The sequence below is a fragment of the Hoplias malabaricus genome, chromosome Y, assembly GCF_029633855.1.
Source record: "Hoplias malabaricus isolate fHopMal1 chromosome Y, fHopMal1.hap1, whole genome shotgun sequence".
In the NCBI taxonomy this organism is placed as follows: domain Eukaryota; kingdom Metazoa; phylum Chordata; class Actinopteri; order Characiformes; family Erythrinidae; genus Hoplias; species Hoplias malabaricus.
In genome coordinates this window covers 65,834,254-65,841,986 of record NC_089820.1, presented here as the reverse complement: position 1 = coordinate 65,841,986, position 7,733 = coordinate 65,834,254, and positions in this window count along the sequence as shown.

Genomic DNA, 7,733 nt, shown 5'->3' with positions numbered 1-7,733 from the left:
TACACAACTCTATCAGATTCACCACACTCCTCACAGACAGTCAAACCCGGAGGAAACGTACACAGACACAGGGAGAACACACCACACTCCTCACAGACAGTCACCCGGAGGAAACCCACGCAGACACAGAGAGAACACACCACACTCCTCACAGACAGTCACCCGGAGGAAACCCACGCAGACACAGGGAGAACACGCTACACTCCTCACAGACAGTCACCCGGAGGAAACCCACGCACACACAGGGAGAATGCACCAACTCCTCACAGACAGTCTGCGACATTACCTGCTGAGTCACCGCGGCTCTCATTGGTTTAGAATATTTCAGGCCTAACTTTAACATGGGCGGCACGGTAGTTCAGCAGGTAATGTCGCATTCACACAGCTCCAGGGACCTGCTCCGGGTGACTGTCTGTGAGGAGTGTGGTGTGTTCTCCCTGTGTCTGTGTGGATTTCCTCCGGGTGACTGTCTGCGAGGAGTGTGGTGTGTTCTCCCTGTGTCTGCGTGGGTTTCCTCCGGGTGACTGTCTGCGAGGAGTGTGGTGTGTTCTCCCTGTGTCTACGTGGGTGTCCTCCGGGTGACTGTCTGTGAGGAGTGTGGTGTGTTCTCCCTGTGTCTGCGTGGGTTTCCTCCGGGTGACTGTCTGCGAGGAGTGTGGTGTGTTCTCTCTGTGTCTGCGTGGGTTTTCCTCCGGGTGACTGTCTGTGAGGAGTGTGGTGTGTTCTCCCTGTGTCTGCGTGGGTTTCCTCCGGGTGACTGTCTGTGAGGAGTGTGGTGTGTTCTCCCTGTGTCTGCGTGGGTTTCCTCTGGGTGAATGTCTGTGAGGAGTGTGGTGTGTTGTCCCTGTGTCTGCGTGGGTTTCCTCCGGGTGACTGTCTGCGAGGAGTGTAGTGTGTTCTCTCTGTGTCTGTGTGGGTTTTCCTCCGGGTGACTGTCTGTGAGGAGTGTGGTGTGTTCTCCCTGTGTCTGCGTGGGTTTCCTCCGGGTGACTGTCTGTGAGGAGTGTGGTTTGTTCTCCCTGTGTCTGCGTGGGTTTCCTCCGGGTGACTGTCTGTGAGGAGTGTGGTGTGTTCTCCCTGTGTCTGCGTGGGTTTCCTCCGGGTGACTGTCTGTGAGGAGTGTGGTGTGTTCTCCCTGTGTCTATGTAGGTTTCCTCCGGGTGCTCTGGTTTCCTCCCACCGTGCAAAAACACACGTAGATAGCTAGATTGGTGACTCAAAGTGTCGATAGGAGAGAGTGTGTGAAACCCTGTGAAGGATTAGTGCCCCCTCCAGGGTGTGTTTCCAGGCAGGCTCCGGACTCACCGCGACTCTAAACATGATAAGTGGTTACAGACAATGAATGAATGACTTTAACGTGGCGTTTCACACCTGAGAGTCATAAATATTTAACATTGATCGGGGATGCCCTGACTCTGGGGAAAGATCGGAGGAGTAAAGACTCATAAAGACTCATTACACCACAGGACCATCTGGAAAATCCCATCACCTGAAAATCAGAGCCCTCTTGTGAATCCCCTAACTCAATTATTCTGAGGTTTGGGCCAGACACACGCTGGAGCAGCGACACATGAGCTAAGGCATCAGTTACAGGGTTGTAAACCATCCTGGTATTGATCTATGGGGTGCTGGAGCACCCTTCTGCACCCCCACAACGCTGTTCCGATACGTAGCATTAAGTCTCCCCAGAAGATTCGAAGCTTTTAAAGCAGCAAACTTTAACTGTTGGCCATGTATTGTAGATTTATACATTGTTTATGTTCATGAATGACTCTTTCCTTGGAACTGAGGTATTTCAGAGGCACTGAGAGCGGATACCTATCTGCAGCTCTGAGCAGAGGCACCACAGATACAGGCTGACAGCATTAGACATTTACTTCTGGACTTGTTCATTTATCCATGTCTTCATCTGTCTGTTTGTCTGTCAGGCGGTCTGCGGCGCTGTCTCTCTGACAACGTCCTGCATGACTAAGCTGGTGCTAGTCACTGTGTCACAAAAAACAAAGCACCTTTCAGTCAGAAGCCAGGATATGGGAGGTGTTTTCTTTTCAGACTCTGGCAATACATGTGATCTTTTGAACAAAATATTGATACAGTGATATATCTTTAGTAAAAAATTATGGATACACTGGTGACAAATAGGGCGGCACGGTGACAGAGCAGATAATGTTGCAGTCACACAGCTCCAGGAACCTGGAGGTTGTGGGTTTGAGTCCCGCTCCAGGTGACTGTCTGTGAGGAGTGTGGTGTGTTCTCCCTGTGTCTGCGTGGGTTTTCTCCGGGTGACTGTCTGTGAGGAGTGTGGTGTGTTGTCCCTGTGTCTGCGTGGGTTTCCTCCGGGTGACTGTCTGTGAGGAGTGTGGTGTGTTGTCCCTGTGTCTGCGTGGGTTTCCTCTGGGTGACTGTCTGTGAGGAGTGTGGTGTGTTCTCCCTGTGTCTGCGTGGGTTTCCTCCAGGTGACTGTCTGTGAGGAGTGTGGTGTGTTCTCCCTGTGTCTGCGTGGGTTTCCTCCGGGTGACTGTCTGTGAGGAGTGTGGTGTGTTCTCCCTGTGTCTGCGTGGGTTTCCTCCGGGTGACTGTCTGTGAGGAGTGTGGTGTGTTGTCCCTGTGTCTGCGTGGGTTTCCTCTGGGTGACTGTCTGTGAAGAGTGTGGTGTGTTCTCCCTGTGTCTGCGTGGGTTTCCTCCGGGTGACTGTCTGTGAGGAGTGTGGTGTGTTCTCCCTGTGTCTGCGTGGGTTTCCTCCGGGTGACTGTCTGTGAGGAGTGTGGTGTGTTCTCCCTGTGTCTGCGTGGGTTTCCTCCGGGTGACTGTCTGTGAGGAGTGTGGTGTGTTGTCCCTGTGTCTGCGTGGGTTTCCTCAGGGTGACTGTCTGTGAGGAGTGTGGTGTGTTCTCCCTGTGTCTGCGTGGGTTTCCTCCGGGTGACTGTCTGTGAGGAGTGTGGTGTGTTCTCCCTGTGTCTGCGTGGGTTTCCTCCGGGTGACTGTCTGTGAGGAGTGTGGTGTGTTGTCCCTGTGTCTGCGTGGGTTTCCTCAGGGTGACTGTCTGTGAGGAGTGTGGTGTGTTCTCCCTGTGTCTGCGTGGGTTTCCTCCGGGTGACTGTCTGTGAGGAGTGTGGTGTGTTCTCTCTGTGTCTGCGTGGGTTTCCTCCGGGTGACTGTCTGTGAGGAGTGTGGTGTGTTCTCCCTGTGTCTGCGTGGGTTTCCTCCGGGTGACTGTCTGTGAGGAGTGTGGTGTGTTGTCCCTGTGTCTGCGTGGGTTTCCTCTGGGTGACTGTCTGTGAGGAGTGTGGTGTGTTCTCCCTGTGTCTGCGTGGGTTTCCTCCGGGTGACTGTCTGTGAGGAGTGTGGTGTGTTCTCCCTGTGTCTGCGTGGGTTTTCTCCGGGTGACTGTCTGTGAGGAGTGTGGTGTGTTGTCCCTGTGTCTGCGTGGGTTTCCTCCGGGTGACTGTCTGTGAGGAGTGTGGTGTGTTGTCCCTGTGTCTGCGTGGGTTTCCTCTGGGTGACTGTCTGTGAGGAGTGTGGTGTGTTCTCCCTGTGTCTGCGTGGGTTTCCTCCAGGTGACTGTCTGTGAGGAGTGTGGTGTGTTCTCCCTGTGTCTGCGTGGGTTTCCTCCGGGTGACTGTCTGTGAGGAGTGTGGTATGTTCTCCCTGTGTCTGCGTGGGTTTCCTCCGGGTGACTGTCTGTGAGGAGTGTGGTGTGTTGTCCCTGTGTCTGCGTGGGTTTCCTCTGGGTGACTGTCTGTGAGGAGTGTGGTGTGTTCTCCCTGTGTCTGCGTGGGTTTCCTCCGGGTGACTGTCTGTGAGGAGTGTGGTGTGTTCTCCCTGTGTCTGCGTGGGTTTCCTCCGGGTGACTGTCTGTGAGGAGTGTGGTGTGTTCTCCCTGTGTCTGCGTGGGTTTCCTCCGGGTGACTGTCTGTGAGGAGTGTGGTGTGTTGTCCCTGTGTCTGCGTGGGTTTCCTCAGGGTGACTGTCTGTGAGGAGTGTGGTGTGTTCTCCCTGTGTCTGCGTGGGTTTCTTCCGGGTGACTGTCTGTGAGGAGTGTGGTGTGTTCTCCCTGTGTCTGCGTGGGTTTCCTCCGGGTGACTGTCTGTGAGGAGTGTGGTGTGTTGTCCCTGTGTCTGCGTGGGTTTCCTCAGGGTGACTGTCTGTGAGGAGTGTGGTGTGTTCTCCCTGTGTCTGCGTGGGTTTCCTCCGGGTGACTGTCTGTGAGGAGTGTGGTGTGTTCTCTCTGTGTCTGCGTGGGTTTCCTCCGGGTGACTGTCTGTGAGGAGTGTGGTGTGTTCTCCCTGTGTCTGCGTGGGTTTCCTCCGGGTGACTGTCTGTGAGGAGTGTGGTGTGTTGTCCCTGTGTCTGCGTGGGTTTCCTCTGGGTGACTGTCTGTGAGGAGTGTGGTGTGTTCTCCCTGTGTCTGCGTGGGTTTCCTCCGGGTGACTGTCTGTGAGGAGTGTGGTGTGTTCTCCCTGTGTCTGCGTGGGTTTCCTCCGAAACAAATTTAATTCACAAATTTTCTCACATTTAATTATTTGGGAGTCTTTTCTCTTTTTCACTAGAACAGATATCGCAGTGTATCATAGGACTGTCTTGCAATATATTGATTATCACAGAATCACAATATTGTGATGTCATTATTATCATTGGCAAAATATTGTGATACTACATCGGTACTAACATCGGTGCCCTGTGATTCCCACCCCTAATGAAGTCCAGGCACCAGAATTATACCTAAGCAAGGCGTTTCGAGTGAGTGGTTTATGGCTGTGTTTATGCAAATGCCCACCACTGGCAAAGGCATTGTTCTCAAACAATGGTGAGACACAGCTCTGAAGATTTCAGTGCTGCTGGAGGCTCTGAAGTGGTGTAAAACTAAAGGGATTACATTCCCTCTTGACTCCGTCATGACCCTCTGGAGATTGACAGCGTGCTCCACTCCAACTCTTCCCTTGAGGAACAATTGCGTTACGGTTGTCAGGCAAGATGCCCCAGAGGAAAGAACAGTGGCGACGGCACTGCCCACAGGGGATGTGTGTGTAAGAGAGAGCGAGAGAGAGAGGGACAGAGAGAGAGAGAGAGGACAATGTAAAAGTTCTGACACATACATGACTCTTTCAGTCCATGACCACTTTGTTATCCAGTTGTAGAGTATCACCTGATGTACATTGCTGTGGGGATTTGATAATACTCAGCCACAAATGGTAGTGATGTTGGATGATGAAATCCCAAAATAATCAGAAAAAAAGAGCTCCATCACTCCAAACATGCAATACCCCTGCAGCCGACACTTACCATTGGGCAAAGTGAACATAGGCTCATGTGCAGTTGCTCCACAGCAATGAATTCTGGTCAGTGATCAATGCTTTGCTTCACTCTGTTATGCCCACAGCGTGCGCTCTGTAAGGTCACTGACTACATGATTATGAGTGGGGTCTATACACTGTTGTTGGAGATGTAGTGTATATTCCACTTAATGGGGTTTATGGTTCAAAAAGATATGCAAATCAACCTGGAAGATATGAATTTTTAGCTTGGTTAGGTCATGATCCTGTAATACATCAAGTAAGTGTTCAGCAACGTTGAAATAATATTAATACACAAGTGCAGCTGCCTTAAAGCAACACTAGCAAGCAATTTTACCTTAAAATCACAGCGTCAATATCACTGTGAGCTCCCCTGACCTGTAACATGGAGAACAGAGCCTTTACCATTGCTGCTTTGGGCCCAGAACTGCAGAAAGTGGACTATGTATGAAGATAACTGTGCTCTCTTAACATTAGGGCAGTGCTGTAACGTGAATTAAACGCTGCAATTGCTAACTAGTTTTGCTTTAAAAAGTCATTGAAGGGTTATTAATAAATAACAACATGCTTCTTGTTATCCCCAGCAGTGAGAGTGAACTCTAAGGGTTAACATCTGCTGCCGTCTTGCTGCCTCTGGCTCCTGATGCCCACTGCTATGAATCTTCTGTAGACGTTTCAGGTGACCAAGTGTAAGACAAATTGCTGGATTTGCTGCAAAACAAGGCCAGAGCAATCGAGCATGGTCCCAACCTCACCACTGCGCTGGCTTCTCTTGGGGGTCCATCTGCGTAACCATGGAGATCGAGCACTCTCCATCTCTCCGTATTAATCCAAGCTTTCCCCTGGGGGCGAATCATTCTGGGGATGTGGCGTGTTCATATCACAAGCTCGTTATTATCATTAAAGCAGACTTGACGGTGAGGCCTCGACTGGAGGGCAACCGGTGTCCTGCTGCGAGAGTTAAAGTGTGTGTGAAAGAGTGCATGCGCCAAAGTAGCAGAACTGTCTACAGCACCACGGGGTGGAGGAGAGGAGGCGCCCTCTCTGGTGACGGGGTTAATTTAGCAACAGCTGTGTAACAGGGCTGATGTGGCTGGTGTGAGGGATGCAGGTCCACGCACGAGTGGCGCTCCGTTTGTGGTCGGTAGAAAAGCCCAGGGAGCCACTGAGGCATTGTTTTTTTGAAGGTAAATGCTAATTTATGCTTCTTCCTACATAGTGCACTTCACAGATTCTAAAACTGATGCTACTTCACCAATACATTGTTTAACCACAATAGATGGAGGGATATATTTGAGATTCAGCCCTAGTGTTGTGGTGGTGTAACTGTTGCGGCTGCAGGGCGACGAGGAGGCGGACGTAAACGCAAGGACTGTTTTATTAACACAAACAAAAACAAACACTAAACACAATCTTAAAACAAGCACGAGCAAGAAACGGCCGACACATGAACTATAACCAAAACCTAGACACGACCAAAACGGGAACAGCCGTGAAGCGGTGTAGAGAAGTACAAACACACACAAAACAACACACAACACAGAACACACAACTACACACAAAACCAGACGAGGGAGCACTGAAGCAAAGGGACTAAATACACACAGAGAAACACCTGGAAAAGATAATGAGAGGGAAGAGACTGAGGCGGGACTAAGGCGGGGCTAGGGTGGAGATAAAAACAAATCAAAAACAACGGAGACAGGGTCAGAGCGTGACTTGCACAAATATAAACACAGCCTGGGGGTGGCGCAGTTGAGAGGAGAAATAAAAAATGCAAAATTATTTAAACGTCTCTGTTTCATAACGGTTTTTATTTGTTAATGTTTTAATATTTTACCACAATCCAATTCAGTGATGTTGCCTTATTTCATCTCTATAACAATAAACGGCCAAAACTGGTGTCCGTGAGAACGTTGGCAAATGACTAGCAAAGTGTCAAAATGGACCGCTTGGTGTCTACAAAAGCAACATCAGAAAAAAAGCATGATGTGCTTCTTTATCATTGTTATACAGTGATCCCTCGCTACTTCGCGGGTCATATTTCGCGGATTCGCTACTTCACTAATTTTTTCAAGGGGGCTTTATTATTATTTACATGTATTAGACTGGGCCTGTAGGTGACAGAATATATCATTTACAAGTATTTCTTACGTACAGGTGGCACAGCAGGTTAGTGTCGCAGTAACAGGGACCTGGAGGTTGTGGGTTCGATTCCTGCTCTGGGTGACTGTCTGTGAGGAGTGTGGTGTGTTCTCTCTGTGTCTGCGTGGGTTTCCTCTGGGTGACTGTCTGTGAGGAGTGTGGTGTGTTCTCCCTGTGTCTGTGTGAGTTTCCTCCGGGTGACTGTCTGTGAGGAGTGTGGTGTGTTCTCCCTGTGTCTGTGTGGGTTTCCTCTGGGTGACTGTCTGTGAGGAGTGTGGTGTGTTCTCCACGTG